At 36.0% G+C, this 18,963-nt stretch overlaps 1 pseudogene; it reads left to right on the top strand.

Moving 5' to 3' along the window:
- The first annotated feature begins 1,025 nt into the window (after positions 1–1,025).
- LOC145630536 (adenylate isopentenyltransferase 5, chloroplastic pseudogene) lies at positions 1,026–2,913 on the top strand (annotated as a pseudogene).
- Positions 2,914–18,963: the final 16,050 nt, after the last annotated feature.

Here is an 18,963-nt window from a genome sequence, read left to right on the forward strand (position 1 = left end):
ACTACTGTTCATATTTACGCGAGCACTTCCAAATATGTAATAATCCTGTCAAAAGTTTTCAAAATATGTCGTTTAGCACATATTGCTTTAAAATACTGCTTAGAAGATAGCTTGATTAAACATAGATAACTAGAATAAGATATCTTAAGGTTTGATTCTGACATAATTTGTAATATTATAAAGATGCAGAGCACACACACTTAAAACCAGTGACCTCTACTTTTAGAAGAGGGGGCGTTTATAGGTACCAAATAGCATCAATTTGTAGCATTTCTTCCATAAAAATGTCATTAGTTTAAACTAATAATTAATAAACTTCCACTTAAGAAGTTGAGGATTCAATTCATATTAAAGAAGGCCACCACTTCCACTGAAGTAGGTCCCAAATAGCATCCTTAAAGTTCAAGTGGTTTGTAATTTGTCTAATCAAACAATATTCTAAAGATGAAGATAACATGAAATTGTAAAAAAAATTATACTCTATATTTGCTATGTGTCATGATAAGGCTTGAGCTTAACAGAATCTGCATGAAAGTTTATATTTTTTAAAAAAAAAATTCATGATGAAAGTTTTAAGCCTAGACCAACCCACCATAAATACCCAGAGTTGCTCTTCTTTCATTGTATAATCTTGTGTCATTTTCATTGTTAACAAAACCTTCAAAAGCCCTCCTCATCTTCCTTGTCTTTACAACTGTAAAAATAAGAGGGAGGTATAACAAAAAAGTGACCGAGCGATCCTTTATTCAGTTTAGTTTGTCTTTTTTCTCTGCATTCCGTTGTCATCTCTTGTTTCGCCTAGGGCCCATAAAATATCAGAGACGACTCTGGTGTCTTAAGGTAAGAATTCGACAGAGTTGTTCGCTCTGCATATACTCCAAAACACAAACTCGACTTTCACTAACTCCAAATATTCACAATAGCCATAGCTTTTTGCAAAAACATAACAGCCTAGCTTTCCATTTCCTCTCATTCCCCTTCAACTTCCTCCAAAAAATAAAAAAATAAACACAGTTGTTACATGTTCATTAGCACTCCTAGTAGCCGCATCTGAAACTAAAAAGTTACAAAAAGTTGTGGGGTATTTTGTTATAGTAGCCACAAAAATCAGTATAAATAGCAGGGTTGTCATTGGCATTGTACTCTGATTATTTGTTCAGCCATTTTTTGTCCATCCTCAAACTCACCCTTCTACGTACAGAAATAATAATAATCACTTATACTTATACTACTACGACATATAGTATAACTCGATAGTAGTATACATATTTGCAGGATATTATTAATCAGTGTCATCATGAGTCTGTCATACTCATTCTGTAAGCACGCACAAACCCTCTTTCCTGGAGGGCTTAACTCAAGTTCTATGAACTTCCACAATAATAATCACAAGGACAAAGTGGTGGTTGTAATGGGTGCAACAGGTACAGGGAAGTCGAAACTGTCAATTGACTTGGCAATTCAACTTCAGGCCGAGATTATAAACTCTGATAAGATTCAAGTGTACAAAGGGCTGGATATTGTCACGAACAAAGTGACAGAAGAAGAGTGTAGGGGTGTCCCTCATCATCTGTTAGGGATAATCGATCCTGATGTTGAATATAATGCTAAAGATTTCCGGAATGATGCGTTGCTTGCAATTGAATCAATCATCGAACAGGACAAGCTCCCGATTATAGCAGGTGGATCAAACTCGTTCATTGAGTCTTTAGTGAATGATCATCCTGACTTCACTTCAAAGTACGAGTGTTGCTTCCTTTGGGTTGACTTATCTCTACCTATTCTCCAATGCTTTGTATCAGAGCGCGTTGATCAGATGGTTAAAGCAGGATTGGTGGATGAGGTAAGAGGAATATTTGACCCTGAAGCCGACTACACACAGGGAATACGACGAGCCATTGGTGTCCCTGAATTGGACAGTTTTCTTCGAGCAGAAGGGCAAAATGTGGAACCTGAAATGTTGGAGACTCTGCTCCAAGTAGCCATTGATGAAATCAAAGACAATACGTGTAAGCTAGCTTGTCGACAACTGCAGAAAATTCATCGCTTAAGAGACTTCTGGGGATGGAACCTGCATCATATTGATGCTACAGAAGTATTTCTAAAGCAAGGAAAAGACGCTCAAGAAGCATGGCAGAGACTCGTTGTTGGTCCGAGTGCCATGATCGTGAGGCAATTCCTATACAGAAACACCAGTGTTCAAAGTATTCCGAAAACATCTGGAACTACTGTCATTCCGAGTGCAGTACCTATTGCAGCCATGGCGACTGCTTCTCACTAGGCAACACCGTACCTTAATTATAAATATACAATGATACATTCAACACTGCCCCTAGTTTGCCGCCTTTACAGATTTGAACACGGCCTGATACAGAAAACAAAATAAAAAAGAAAAAAAAATTGTTCATTTTTTTTAGGGGGGCAATAGAAACGTTGCTATCAGGCTTGTAAAGAGCCGTACCATGGGTATCAGTATAGAAAAACGGGAAGTCTGTGACGGCTAGAACGGCGCACACGCACGCGCGCACACACACACAAAAAGAAATCCGTACAGTTAAACTAAGTGGAGGTAGTAGGCCAACTCCATCCAATATAGCATAAGAGGAATCATCCAAATAAGACGTGTGTAGGAGCCCATACCAAATGTGGGGCGTTTTGGCTTTTTAATATGCCCATTCCTTGGCACTTTTTTGTCGTTTCATTTCTTTGGTTTATTTTTTTTTTTTTTTTTTTTTTTTTTACTAGAAAGTTTGTCAGCTTGCCTTTTGTCTTGTTATTTCTTTATACTTAATAGGAATAGTTTGGGTTGAGCCGATGGTGTGCCCCCCTTTCATCCATATGATTGAGTTATGATTTGTTTTTTTCTATCTACTTGTATGAATGAAATACTGAGATTTGTCTAACATATACTTCTTTCTCTCAAATCATAACTATGCATTGTTTTAGAGATAGAAAATTGAATGGATGAAATTTGTTTCCATCAATGAGTTTCGTACTTGGGATCTATTCTGATGTTGAACTAAACTGAACTGACCTGACTTGAACTAATTAGGGCTGAACTGAACTGAATTGAATAGAGATTAAATGAATTGTTTATGAGAGAAGGAAATTAAGAATTGAAATGAACTGATTGGAGCTGAATTGAACTGAAATTAAGATGAACTAGAAAAGGCCCTTAGTTAAAAACGAAGGTTTTGGTGGTACAATGGCAGTATTGTCAACTTCTCATCAACCCAGTTGTGGCTTGAAGATTTCTTAAGCCCTCTCCCCCATCCCCTTACCCATCTAAGACCTAACTACCCACAAAAAAGTGAAACTTCACCAATTGATTTTGAAATATACAATGATGTACACGAAATTGAATTTTTGTAGACCTGGAGTTTACCTACTTTAAAAAACTTTAAAATGAACACAAATAACCTAGATGAACCCCATCAAAAATAAATAATACTTTTACTATCATAGTGCCTAGTGAAATTACTTATTTAGTTATTCCTTTCAACAAATTACACTTTATGCGGGATTAGGAATGCATAACCTATTTATTCTTTAACCTTAGTGGTACCTGGGTAAATCCGTAAATCCCCCTAGAAAAAAAAGATGCACATTTTGTGAAGAACGACTTGCCTTATATGCTCGAACATGTTCCACAATCTTATTTTTATTTTAGTGCACTTTTTATTTCTTGTCCTTTTTCTATATATGATTGAAGGCAAGTTTGACATCAACTACATCAAACCAACTGTCTATGACATTCCTAAGATCATGTAATAGTTCCAAGACAGAATCTAAAATAGAAGTGGTCCTTAATTCTCATCTTTTTTTTCCCTTTTGCAATGCATGGGACTTTTAAAGATGCAAAGGCATCACCTTGAATTTCATGTCCGTATTCCTTGAAGCCTTTAAATAACCAATTTTTACTCATCTTTGTCACTGCTCAATTGCTTATATTTGATTCTTGATTTTCAGTTTTTCATCATAAGTTTATAATTGATTGATCATCCCAAAAACCTATTTTTTATGACGTAGTAGCTTGGACATTTAATCAAATAGACATAAATATGGGCTATGGTTGAGCCTAAGTCATGTACTAATTGAACTCGTTAGTCCATACTACATTGACATTGCAATAAATTACGCAGTGACTCATAATGACAATCTCAATGGTCTACAAATAAATTAAACATAAAAACAATAAGAATAAGAATAACGTACAAAATAATAATAGTTGAGAGTTTCCTAGAGATAAGGTCAAATATGACTTGTCCACCACCATATTGGCCTACACAATCTATCTTAGATATCACATTCCAAAATAAAATCTGATGTCAAATAATAGAAACGATGCATTAATTTTGGAACTGAAGCACTCATATTAGAAAGAGAAGACATCTTATCTTAGTGCTACAATCTCACTAGATTGACTCATTTTTCATGTAAGCCAAAGCTAGTAAAATTGCAAGTGACAATACTTTTATCGAAACTTCACCATTGTACTTAGGGCTTGTTCTGTTCAGCTTAATTTCAGTTCAATTCAATTCACTTCCTAATTTCCTTCTCTCGTAAACAATTCATTTCAGCTCTATTCATTTTAGGTCAGCTCAGCCTCAGTCAATTTAGTTCATTTTAATTCAATTCAGGAAATCGGAACAAGCCCTTAGTATGACGGTTTAATTGTCATTCATTTCAAATTGTTCTCATCAGTACCATATTTTACATACAATTCTTAGTTTTGAGGACAAAAAATGAATAATTTATGAAAAACATGATGATATATTATTAACATATATAAATCGAACCTATGAACGATCGAGTAGTTCCATCATGTACAATATTTTCCAACAGAATAAGTAAGACAGAAGAATGAAAATAACAGTTCTTCTACCATGTAATAGTTTCAGGGTTCTAGAATTTCAGAAGATGTTTAAGAGATTTGGGCGGCTAGAAAAGAAAGAAAAGAAAATGATCATGCGGTCCATAAAGTCATATGAATCCAAACTTTAAATGATATGTTCTTCATATCTTGCACCATTTCACTTCGTATCTTGAAGGGATTTTCATGGACCCGCAATATATATCATGATATTTCTTTTGTTTTGAACCTTTGTCTAAAATTAGAGAAAACACAATTTTACCACCTTAATCAAATGACAAAATGGTAAATAAATCAGTAATTTTTTACTCCCTCCGTTTTATAATGTTTGTCCCACATATTATTTTGGGCGTTTCAAAAAAATCTACCCATATTGAAATAAAATAGTTAAATAAGATAAACTAATTATGAATTATGTTGTACTTTAATGTTAGATTTCAAATATATTTCTTTTCTTATTTTATGTGATTGGTTCCATATGGGACTAACATTATGAAACGGATGGAGTATTAAACATGTGTTCCACACTCGTAGATATAATTAAGAAAACGCCACCCTAATGACTGGATATTTTTTATTGGTTTATTTACAGTTTTATCATCACTTGATAAACGAATATTGTTTAATATGGTAATAAATTGGGGCTTCATCCTAAACTGTTCTCTTCAAAAAAAAAAATCAAAAAAAAAATCTCAAAAAAAAAACCCTTTATAATAAATAAATAAATAAAAGACAAAAAACAAATACAAACCAACCATTCTCATATTGTAGTTGACAAGAGACATTGATCTAGTCTCAAATTTTGCATCACTAAAGAAGTAAAGGCAAAAGTACTTGTATTAATTAACATTTTGACTCCCTTCATCAAGAAACATTATTAGTCACAAAAATTATTGTCAAATCTACCAATTATTGCAAGACAAGGAATGCTCATAACAAAAGAATTTTAATAACTAGAACTACAACATTTATTTGAAAGGCTCAAAATTAACAGAGTATGGCCTTGTTCTTTAGAGCTGCTCTGCTCTGTCGAGTCCTACTCTGCTCTGCTCAACTATTCTGAAATTTTCTCTACTCTGCTTTGCTTCAATATGCTCAGCTCTGACTGCTTTGCTCTACTTAAAAATAATACTAAATATTGAATTATTATAATAATAATAATATTTAATAATTAATAATTAATATTTATTAATAATAATAATAAATATTTAATAATAATAAATAGTATTTTATAATTATAATAATAATTAATAATAAAAATAATAGTAATAATAATAATTGATAGTAATAGTAATAATAATAATAATTATTATTATTAATTGATTTTTTATAATAAAAATTAATATTTCAAGATAATCACTAAGAGCAGGCCCAGGTTACACACGGTGAGGAACAAGATTGTTTCTCACGAACACGTGGCATGCCAGTTGGCAACCAGTTGGCAAGTTCAGTTAAATATGTTACACGTCATCAGCCTCTTCATTATTTCGTTAAGTCACGCTGTTAGAGAGTTTCTCAGGAGTTTCAATTGAAGAAGCTCCCATCTTCATCTTCACACCTTCAATTGTGAACCTGCAATTGTTGCTCTGCATTGGCCGGATCGCCTGGTAGTGTCGGTGGTGGTAGGTGGCGCAAGCTCAATTTAAGGTAATTTAAGCTCAATTTAAGCTCCCATATTTCGTGTTGTTGATGTTGCTTTCGCCACTTTTCATGGAGTTATATCAGGAATTTCTGTGGTTTAATGTTCAATTTTTGTTAATCTGTGTGGCCTGTTGTTTAATTAGTGCACTGGTGAAAGTTTGTTATGTGAATTTCCTTTGCGTTTGCTTAAATTTGTCAATTTGCGGCTATATCATGAATTTCTGTGGTTTGACGTATAATTTTGGTAAAATTACGCAATTTAGTGTACTTGCATTTGTGATTTTTCTATGAATTTGCTACTGCTGTCATTTTTCTATACTTGGGTATGTATTTTGTTAATTTCTGTTAAGTATTTGATATTAGATGGTATTTGTAGATGGACATGGATGATAATTTGGTAGGTGGGTGTGCTGAGGCGGGTAATTTGATGGAAGTTAGTGTAGAATATAGTCAACACGAAGGTTGTGTTTTGAATTCAGAGAACCTTAGTTCAATGGGAGGTGGTCGTGATGATGGGGTGGGTAATGTGATTGAAATTGGTGTAGATGGGAGTGACAGTGAACATGAGGGGTGTGAAGTTTTGAGTGCACAGATATTAAGCTCAATGGGAGGTGGGTGTGATGAAGTAGGCAACTTGATTGAAATCGGTCTTGATGGCAGTGAACAGGAAGGGTGTCAAGACGTGAATACACAGTCCTGGGAGAACATCACCCTTACACAGACCATTGAAAACACTTCACTTTTGCCCACTAGAAATGATACGGCTAACAATCCAGTTCAGAACTGCTCCCCAAATGAGACAATTCAAACCGTTGAGACTAATGTGTCAACGAATGAGTTCTGTATGATAACCACTATTGACCCTCCAAAAATCGGTATGGTTTTTAAGTCCTGGCAGGACATTGAGCTGTATTACAAAACATATGCAGAGCAGTGTGGATTTGGGGTTAGCAGGGTGCAAGCTGCTCCTAACAGTTCCAAATCGATTAGCAGGATCACATGGAAGTGTGAATGTTGGGGCCCGCCAGACATGAGGGCTAGGAGGGAGGCAAGGAAAAGGGCCAAGTTAATGGATGTTGGTGGCTCTGCTGGTAATGTGAATGGTGACATTGGTGAGGATGAGCTTGCACGTGGTAAAAGGAAATCCAAGAAATGTTTCTGCTTAGCTAGGATATACGCCAGTGTTTCGAGTGATGGCCTATGGGTTTTGAAAACCGTCCACCTAGAACATACTCATATTCTTTCTCCAAGCATGGCTAATTTGGTGAAAGAGTATCGTATGAAGAAAATGACCTCAACTGTACGAAAGAGGTTAGTTAATTTTTATGGGGAGGGTGTTAGTGTTTCGAAAATTCGTGGGTGTTTAGGGACGGAGAACAAGAATTTGCCGAATGTGAAGGATATGCAGCACGAGGTTTGCAAGCATAGGCGCCTGAAGATGGCCGGTGGAGATGTACAGGCAATGATGGATTACTTTGATTATATGCAGGCTGATAATCAAAACTTTTACCATGTCCATAGGTTGGATAAGAAGGGTCGTCTGAAGGATGTGTTGTGGGTTGATGCAAGGAGTCGGGTGGCTTATGAGGAGTTTGGAGACGTGGTGTGTTTTGATTCCACATATCTAACAAACAAGTACGAGCTACCATTTGCCAATTTTGTGGGAGTAAATCACCATGGCCAGTCCATTTTACTAGGTTGTGCTCTAATTTCACATGAAGACTCTGACACCTTTCGTTGGATATTCCATCAGTGGTTAGCCTGCATGGGGAACAGAGTGCCCGGTGCTATTCTCACTGACCAAGCAGCTGCAATGAGGAAGCCTTTAGCTGAAATTATGCCCAATACACATCATCGTTGGTGTATATGGCATATACTTAGGAAATTCCCTGAGAGACTTGGAAGTTGTGCCTTGTAAGTAGCCTACCGTAAGCTTCGTTTTATACCCATTTAAAACCTGCTGTTCCATACACCTAATTTTTATCTTTGTTTTGTATCATAGGTATAAGAAGTTCAAGAACCCTTTGAAGGAAGTAATATATGAAAGTTTCACTGTTGAAGAATTTGTCACTCGTTGGTGTGATGCAATGAAGTTGTACAAGCTTGAGGATAATGAATGGCTACAAGAGTTGTTCATTGAGAGGCACATGTGGATACCGGATTACATGAAAGAGTACTTGTGGGCTGGTATGAAGACAACGCAAAGAGTAGAGAGTATTAACAGGTTTTTTGACGGATTTGTTACGCGCAAAACTAAGCTTTGTGAGTTTCCTGAAAAATATTGCAAAGATATGAAGAAGAGGACCTCCGATGAGATAGATGCTGATGCAAGGGATTCTAAATACATAAGGAGGCTTGTCAGTGGATTCAGAGCAGAGAAGTTTTTCCAAAAAATCTACACAGATTCCAAGTTTCAAGAAGTGCAAAAGGAATGTTCAAGGATGCTCTATGTTGTTCCTAAGGGTGAGAGGGTTGTTAGTGAAACAAAAATACACTATCTTCAAGAAGACAGAGTTTGGATCGTTCCTGAAGGAGCAAGTGAAGAAATCATTACTGAACGCCGGAGGTTTTACTCTCTTGTTTTCAATCCTATTACGAAAGACACTACCTGCGACTGTCGCAAGTTTGAGAAGGATGGTATTCTTTGTAAGCACATCATTAGAGTTTGGGATGATAACAAGGTCAAAGACATTCCATCAAAGTATGTACTTGATCGTTGGCGGAAGGATATTCCCAGGAGGCACACACGAGTTAAGGTAGCTTACCACGACCCCAGTAAAACCAAAGAATGTAAGCGCTGGAACAGCCTGATTCACGATCTCGAGGCTATGTGCGACGAGGCATCAGCGGTGGATGATGATACGGTTGAGGCAGTTCGCACAGCAGTGTCAAAGATACGAGCGGAAATAAGGGTACGCCGTGCTAAACACTTGGCAGCCAAAGCTCCAACTGAGTGTTCAACATTCCCTTATTCTGAAATTGGATCATCTAATCCCCAGCCAGGGCCAAGCAGTACACCAAAGTCAGTGTCCAAGGCAGCGATACCTGAAAGTGGGACTAATCACAAACCTTCAGCATCTGTGATTAATGATCCCTTATGTCCAAAACGTCGTCGTGGCCGGCCGAAGGGCTCCAAAAATAAGAGGCCAGCTGAATTAGGGAGGACACCCATGCCTGTTAACGAGCCAGATCAACCATCAAAGCCAGGCACCGGAACTCATCAAAGCCATACCCATGGTGAAGGAAACGAGAACTCTGCATTTGTAATTCATGAACCTGTGGGCCAAGAAAGGCGTCGTGGGCGGCCGAAGGGCTCAAAAAATAAGACCCTGGCAGAATTAGGAAGCACACCGATCATTAAGCATGTGACCGAGTCACCGCAGCAAGTACTAATGCCAGACACCGGAACTGACAATTCTGCTTGTGTAATACATGATCCCGTAACTGCAAAGAGGCCTAGGGGGCGTCCTAAGGGATCTAGACACAAGACCCTGGCTGAATTAGGCTACAATCACAGTAAGTTGAAAGCTGCAAAGGTAACAACCTCAAATACCCTCCTCACTTGTCATATCGCGTCTTCATTTGCTATTACCAGTCTCTTAATTGCCTGTTATGTGGCCATTTCAAAAATAGGCCTCAAAACCCGGAGTCGTCACAAGACAAACAACCCGAAATTTCACAGGACAAGCTTCAAAGTTACCGGTAATTTTAGTATGTAACAATTACAGGCTGTTCACTAGTAATGCAACTAAAAGTCAACTAACTATGCTTTGTGTAACAACAGAGGAAGCGTAAAACAAGACAGAACCCATACGCTGAATTTAACACTGCCACTGATGATGCTGAACGTGATGAATTCGACCCATGGGGTGCCACGGAGGAAGGTCTCACAGAGCACTGGTACGAGTCTCCTAACGATTGATCACTAAGTACCATGACTTGGGGTCGTGGTTTTAAGTATGAAATGATGACACTGACTTTAAGTTTTCAATCAAGACAATATTTGTTTCACTCTGAAGTGAAGATTTTGTTTGTCTAAATCATTTTCAACAAGTTATTAGTTGCATCTAAAACTTAATTAAGGGGATGGAAAGACCATCATGTGTTATTCGTAATGGAAGTGCTAACATCGGTCACTTGACTAGTTTCGGATAACTCATTCTGTTACTTGTTATATGTAATCGTAGCATTGATTTGCCTCATTTTGTAGTTCTGCATCTAAGATTTTGATCAAAATATTTGCAATTATTTTTATTCTTTTGGTTAAAAAAAAAACGATATGGGCCTATAACCTATGACCAAATCAGGTGGCTGTACAAAAAATGTTGAACAATTTTGGTAAGTAACCATTTTGCAATATGGGCCTAATTAAAATATTGGAAAATGTTTGGCCCAATCTCCAAAACAAACATAACCAATGTGATATGGGCCTAGTTATAAGTGTAGCCTGTTTTTAGACCCATCAATATTATCATGCAAAAGGGTTCTTTCACTAAATGTTTACCAACCAGACCCACAATACCATACCCGACCCTCCATAGCCACAAACATAGCTGCAAATTCCATTGGTAACAAAACTAGTCCGAAGGGATGTAAATGTAAGTTGCAAATACCTTACACACTGTTGTAAGTAACTACGTCACTTACTTCATTCATTTTCATTAGATGCAAAATTAGTTTCTAAGGATTCTGGTCGATCCATTACATCAAAACTTCAAAAACCAACCTTAATTAACTAAATAGGTTAATTCGTGAGATTAAATGTCACCAAACACAATATTTTACAGCAAAAGGGTGACTACATATGAAACTTTCTACTTGCATTTAAATCCCAAAAGGCACATCACATTAGACGAACATCAAGCCACAAAGGTCACACCTTAATTCTCCGGAAACGCATATACAAAATCCTTGTTCTTGATTCCTACATCCCCAACGTTTAGACGCCTGTTCAGTCTCACGTCCTGATGCATCAAAACAATGCTCCAGGGATCCTTGTTCACCTGCTGCCCCCATTTCTGGCATACCCTAGTCAGCTTTGTGGTAAGCCTTGCACACACCTGGACCTCGTGGTATGGAGTACAAGTATTTCTCATGGTAAAATGTTTCACCCTAGTGTTCATGTTTGTTCCAGGAATCTGCCAACCAAAATTTGCCAAATTAACCCAGGATTAGTCTAAACAACTAATTAACTACACTTGTTTAGTATAACAACAACACTAATGAAGTACGATTGAGATTACATACCACCCCAATAGCGTCGAGGACATCACCAGATGTTATCCTCAAGCTTGCAGCCACATCGGTTGGTGAGATGACTATGTCATTTTTTTTCAGCACAATATCATGAGGCAATAGATCCACACGTGATGCGTAATCCTAGTACATCTCTTCAAAGGTTTTGTCATCCCTCATCTCATACACAACCCCCCAGTCATTACGCTGCCTGCTCTTCACTAGGACAGTGTGAGTGTCCGAAGAGGGCTTTCGATCTGCAAGAGGAATACGCACATCCTGTTCAACAACAGGACCTGTTGGTAGGTCTGGCTCAGAGGATGATGCTGGTGGGCAGTTGAGTGCCTGGCGTAGCTCAGCCACGGCTTTGCCAGCTCTCATTTGTCCCATCAGCCTCTTTTGAGCACCACCTGCCATGCTTTTGTAAGGGATAGCAGCTCGCAGCCTGCTTAAGGCATTACGAGTGACGACTCTTACAAGAAGACTTCCTTTCTTCCTTGTGAAACGCCTATTACACCGTGGCTTAATTGGACGCCTGGGTTTATGGTAGTTAGGAGAGCAATCTGGGAATGAAGCGGGTTTGGCTAAACCAAGTGGCGAGGGCAAAGTGGTGGAGGAAGTGTTTGGAGCCATGGTTGCAAGCACACAAGCTTAGGGTTTTTAGAAAGGATGCTGCTAGTTTGGTGGGAAAATAAGAGTTTTCCCTCCACCGTTATTTATGATGATACTCACCCAATACCAAGCTGCCACCTAACATAAACTTTTGGCGGGAATAAGTATTGAGTGTGCCCTAATAGGGTTGCCATTGCTATACATATGCAATAACCTAATCGAGTTTTACTAAACTCACAATTAACTTTAAGTTAATGCTAGTATAAGATGTTTTGGCAATGATTGACCCAACTACTTGCCCTAACTGAATATCACTTCCAATCAATAAACAAACTTAATGTGTACACTAACATGCCGAGAATATTAACACCTACTTTTAGGATCAAGGTGTGCTTAATTATTATTATTTAAGTTTGCATTTGATGATGAGGGATTTTGGGAAATATCGGGTCTTTATTTTTAACTACATACTTTAATTTTACACCCACCATTTTAATTAATATGGATATGTAAATGGTAATCAAGATCGAATTATCTCGACATTTGCAGTGAACACATTACACTCAAGTCCTTTGTCTTCGAATTTTTTTTATGTTATTTTTTTTGTTAAGGATAATAATCACCAAGTGAGAGTAGCAAGACTATCAACTAAAATTAAGCCTTTACATAACACTTTTAACATACCCTAGCTTTGATATCATAAATGTTAAGTAAAAAAAAAAAATTCGTACTTTCATTAAAAGAGGTATTGCTCATAGTACATTGCTGCAGTCTATGCCTCACTAGGAGGGTAGAGCATGGTTTTATCCATTGGACGGTTGAGGCTGATGGAGACAAGTCCCTGCTACCCTTTTTCTATATCTCATTTTCCTTCTTCTCAGCTGAATACAAGTGCTAGCAGGCTCTATTTGGTCTACAACTATAGCATATGTGTACTGTCGACTATGCCCTAAACAAATACCAATACAACCCTCCTTCAAGAAAAAAAAGGGAAAAAAAAGGGGAGAAACAGAAGGTGACCACACATCCCTCTACTTCATGTAATACCATTTTTGTTTTGTGATTTCTCTTATCTTGTTTCCAAATAGCTCATTACGATTAACTACATAAAAGGCTATTATAATTTATGGCACTATATTCACATTAGTAATACTAGTAAATTATATTCTTATAATCAATCATGATCAAGATCTCTACTCGCAAAAAGATCAAACTACTAATTAATTCCCTGTTTTGGATTTATGTTTAAAGCACTATCGAGGTTTGTCCAGCATCTTGATACATAAACTGTGGCAATACTCAAATGACCATGAGATTAACCTATGCTACCACTTCAACTATAAGCATACAACAAGCTCATAACTAACTTGGTCGAGCCATAATCACCTTTAGGTCGAAGTTATACACCATTGGATCTAATTAAATTAAAAGTACTCGTACTCATCACTGTCGGAATCTTCCAAAGTCTTCCCCAAGCCTGGTGAACTCGATATATCATCTAAAGCAATCCATAACCGTGGTCGGCACATAACCCACAGTGATTTCATAACGTTGTCTAGGACAGCAAATCAGCTTTTATTTGATGTAGACCTAGTGCCAGTTTAGGTGTTATCTGCACTTGTTTTTCATGTGTTTAAAAGTGTAGAACCTACGTCCTAAGCCGAAATTGCTTTTATGATTTCAAATGCAATCTAATGCAATCTTATGCATCTCTATTATCTAGTTGAAATGACTATTCGATCCCAAAATCCCAATCAAAATATTTTGTAATTTTTTGTCCTGATTATTTCTTTATAAATGCTATAATAATTCGTTATTTGAAAGATATATTTATATTCAACATTACATATGTTAAAATAAAATCTAAATTCACAAGTTTACCAACAATCAATTCACAAGTTAACCAAACAAACAAAATATAAGCAATAAAATCAACAATTCTCCAATTCACCAACAATTCACCAAGAAATAAAACATACTGTCACAAGTTTACCAACAAATAATTAAGCAAAGAATACATAAGTTAAAGATCTATAAAATGGAAAATGACTACTAATAACAAAAATTATATAAAAGAAGATATTAATCCACAACTTCATAGTCTAAATCAAAGTCATATAAACTTACTACACTCACCCTTGCTTTCACATCCCTTTCCTTTGACAGCCACAATTCTTCTCTTCCTGACTGGCTCCTTATCCGTATCACTATCAAGGTCAATCGGAGACTTAAAATCGCTACCAATTTCTAAATCCTTATCTTTATTTTCGCCATCCTCAACACTTTTTGAGTTCTTTTCTTTGTTTTCGTTTCTCGCTTCCTTATCACATTTAGCAATTTCAGCATCAATGTCTCTCATCTCTTCCATAAGCGTTTCAAGCTTTTGCTTTAGTTGAAAATGAATTTGACTGGATGCTATGAACTGCCCCTTTACATTTTCTTTTCTTTTTACAAGGAATTTTCGGTAATGATCATTGTACGAGGTTTCATCATCGCTTCCTGCCATAGGAGAGGTTTGAAGCTTTGAAGTAAAAACAATGGAAGAAGAAGATTGATATGAAAAGGCGTTTCTGATTGCAGAGGAATGATGGGTAGATTTGTTTAATTGCAAAGGCATACAAGCCGTCAGTTATTAAATGTCCTTTCGAATTCCTTCTTTACGATACAAAAGGGAATAGTTGACACTTTTTCACTCAGTGCACGTAAAACGAAGTCACACTTATACGATAATAATAACTAAGAGTGTCAGTCGGGTTTTTCGTTCAGTTTTCTGTTGGTTTATCGGTTTTTGGTTTGTAACGGGATGTTTTTAAAATGTTGAAATTATTAACTATTAACTTTGGGTCGCTCTCTTAAATGGTTTAAATACTTGATTCTCGGTTTGGGGTTGTATCAGTGCGGCTTGATATTAGGTACGGTTCATTAGTGATTGAGTATATAAATCTCTTAGTGATTGCTAAATATTTTACTGGTTTATTGCATGCATTTTTTATTGATTAGAAACTAATGCATTATTAATTCATAATAATTTTAATAAATTAAATAGTAATATTTTAGTATAACTGAACATGGTGTGTTTTAAACCGCAAAATACATTTTGGTCAATTTTCCAAACCAAACCAAACCAAACCATATTAGTATCGAAACCTAACAAAACCGCATAATACGGTTTGGTCAATTTTTCAAACTGTATTAGTATCGAAACCTAACCAAACAGGTCAAACTGTAATAATGTGGTTTTGTGCGGTTTGGTATGCGGTTTATGATGACACAACACTTTTTCCTAAAAATTGTCAAACATTAAGCATGCACAGCGGATAACCATTGTGAATGGTTATTAAGAGAGAGAAACTAGGAAAATAATAAAAAATTGAGGAGAGAGCAAATTTTGGAGCAAAATTCTTGTAACCAGGTTATTGTTGTAACCAGTTATGAAGGGTGGTTATTGAATTTTAAGTATTGATATTTGAGTTTGAGTAAAGAGTATAGAGTAAAGTAGTACATTAGTATAGTATATTATTGAGATTATTGATATAGAGATTGAGTATATTAGTATAGAGTATAGAGTATAGTAGTATACTAGTTTAAATCCCATGCAACGCACGGTTTTTATTTAATAAAAATTATGAATCAGTGAATTATAATGTTATTTTTATTTTTTTTGGTTAAGTAGTAGAACTTTCATGCAAATCGTTTTTTCTTACTTATAAGTATTACAAAAAAATCTTTATTTCTCAATCTCAAGGCCCATCTTTATGTAGTCCGAAATTTTTATACACATCTTTTCTAATTATTTTCCGATTAGATCAGCTGTCAATCTTTCATAGTACCGTAAAAAAAAATAATTACTAAGTAGGTCTACAAAAATTACGAGTATGTAAAAAAGAAGGGTTAAAATACAATCTATCTAAAAACAAAATTGATCTACTCATCTGCATATATATTACAGTACCAATTCATCTAGCCTTTCCTATTCCCTAGCCCTTTTGTTATAATTCTTCAAAACCTCATCCAATTCCTTTTTTGCATTATGTTTATCCTCTTTCAACCGTTCAAGTTGAATAGCACCAACAGCCGCTGTTTCCTCTACTCGGTCTAAAAACCTGACAAATTCAGGAAGCACATGAGGTGCTCGAGCAGCAGCTCCTTCTTGACCTGCAGACGCATTTCTCAGAATGGAATAAGCTTCAGCCGTTCTTCTTTCAGTCTCCATCTTCAGTGAATGCGCTCCATCTCTAATGACCTCCATGATACGGCCATGCACAGCACAGAATTCCTCATACTTAGCAATAGCATCATCAAGCTCCTTTGAGTCCCGCATCCTTATATTTTTTTGCACAAAAAAAAACTTATTAGTAAAAATCTTTGATGCTAACATTTAATCACCTTCTAATAATAGAGATTCTAAGTCAAACACTACGTTAGGATACCAATAGCATCATCTAGAACCTCCATATTTGTATTGCACCACATATTTCCTCTAGAAATCCAACCTTCCTTATTTATTTCCACACTTCTCTATTCTTATGTCACTTCAAATTAGTATTTTTACAATCACATCAATTCAAAATCCTGATATTGTATTGTATTGTATAGTTCTTTATTCTTGGTATCAACTTCATGCACAACAAATCATCATTACCTCAAGAAAATAGCACATTTTAAATCCCATCTAAAATGTAAATGGACTGTAACATGCATCACACAAACAAATTTTAATCATCCACAATACAGAATAATAATTTACAGAAAGTGCATCTCAAGAATAATTTTAGCAAAATCGAATTGCTTAAATTATGCTTGAGATGCACTTTCTGTAAATTATTATAAAAATAAAAAAAATTGAATGGCCACAATACAGAAAGTGCATCTCAAGCATCTTTTTATCAAAATCGAATTGCACCACATCATAATTTCCTAAAACATAATTGAACCTCCCATAAGAAAAGCATTATTTACCCTAAAACATAAGAACATATACCAGATAATTGACAAAATCAAGTTAAATGTTAAGTACTAACCTCAATCAGCCGATTGTCAAAGTGATTCAACACAAATTTCGATTCACTGAGCTTCACAATTCACAGGGGAGAGAGTTTGGAAGTTGAACGTCCAAAATGTTTTCCCTTTTCTTTTGTGAGGACAGCAAATTAGAATACATAGAGGCAAGGGGTAGCAGCAGTTTGGAATACATAGAGGCAAGGGGTAGCACGTGCTACCCTATAAAACTTAAAAAAAATGTAACTTTATATATAATTTCTTGTATAATTGTACAAAGTAATGTGTCATGGTTCGGTGGTGTGGAAGTATGTATATTAAAGTTGTACACATGAACTGGAGGTCAGAAGATCGACACCTCTTCGAACATATTTTTTCAAGTTTTTTTTTAATCCTATGAAATGAAAAATGGTTTTAAAAAAGAGACCGCATCTAACAATAACAGGTCTCTTTGCGTCCTTGGTTAATTCACAAGGCGTAGACTATAGAAATTTATTTCAAAGAGAACGCCTCTGAATACGACAGGTCTCTTTGTGTCCTTGTTAATTCTTAGCCCACATCAAGAAAAGAGAGCGCTGACAGTTAGACTTACTTCAAAGAGACCCCCTTTCAATTAAAACAGGTCTCTTTGACTTTATTTTACAAAATTTGCAAAACCGCTAATACCGTTAGCGGTTTTAAGTTGAACCGAAAACCAATCCTACGTGAACACTACTTTGGGAATTTGTTTAGGGAACGAAGCATAATGGGAATTAATTTAAGTGAAATCGTTCTTTTTCTTCTAATTCTATGAATGTAGACCATACTTAGAATTTTGTTATTGTAATTCCCTGATTCATGGTCTAAAACCCTTTGATTTTCCTTAGATTTATTTCAAGTCCATCCTAAGGTCTATATTCTTTCAATATTTCGTAATTATTGTTATTTAGTGTACGTAAACTTAATTACAATCAAAATGTGGGATTGTTTGATATACGACATCCCCCGTATATTTCTTCTAATTCTATGAATGTAGACCATACTTAGGAATTTTCTTCTTGTAATTCCCTGATTCATGGTCTAAAACCCTTTGATTTTCCTTAGATTTTTTTATTTAGGTGTATTTTTAAAGCCCTATTTAAAACCATTTGATTTTCCTTAGATATTCCCTAATCTTCTGCTTTGTGTTTCATCTTCTTTTTCTAGTTTGTTATTTTTTTTAAAAATCCTAAAAATTTCTTTTCTGTATTATAATGGCGACTAGCACTGGTAGCTCCGCCGCTCCTGGAAGCGTTTTTGCACCGCCAGTTTGGAGATTTGACGAGTCAAAATCACAAGAAGATAATGCTGCAAGTTTCCGTGTGTATGTGACCGCTATGTCGACCAAGATGAACAATCACTTAGAATTTCTAGAACAAGGAATTACAAGGGTGACGAAAAATGAAAAAGAAAATGAAGAAACTACTAGCCAAAAAAAGCAACAGCATGTAAGGGATGGTTGTGGTGAATGGCCAGTTATGGTTGTTGAATCTGATAGTGATGAAGTTCAGAGCAAATCCAATGACGGAAGTACAGCTAAAAAGAAAAAGGAGGAAACAAACCAAAAAATAGGAAAAAAGAAAATT

This window comes from Chenopodium album, chromosome 5 (assembly GCF_948465745.1).
Source record: "Chenopodium album chromosome 5, dcCheAlbu1.1, whole genome shotgun sequence".
Classification (NCBI taxonomy): Eukaryota; Viridiplantae; Streptophyta; class Magnoliopsida; order Caryophyllales; family Amaranthaceae; genus Chenopodium; species Chenopodium album.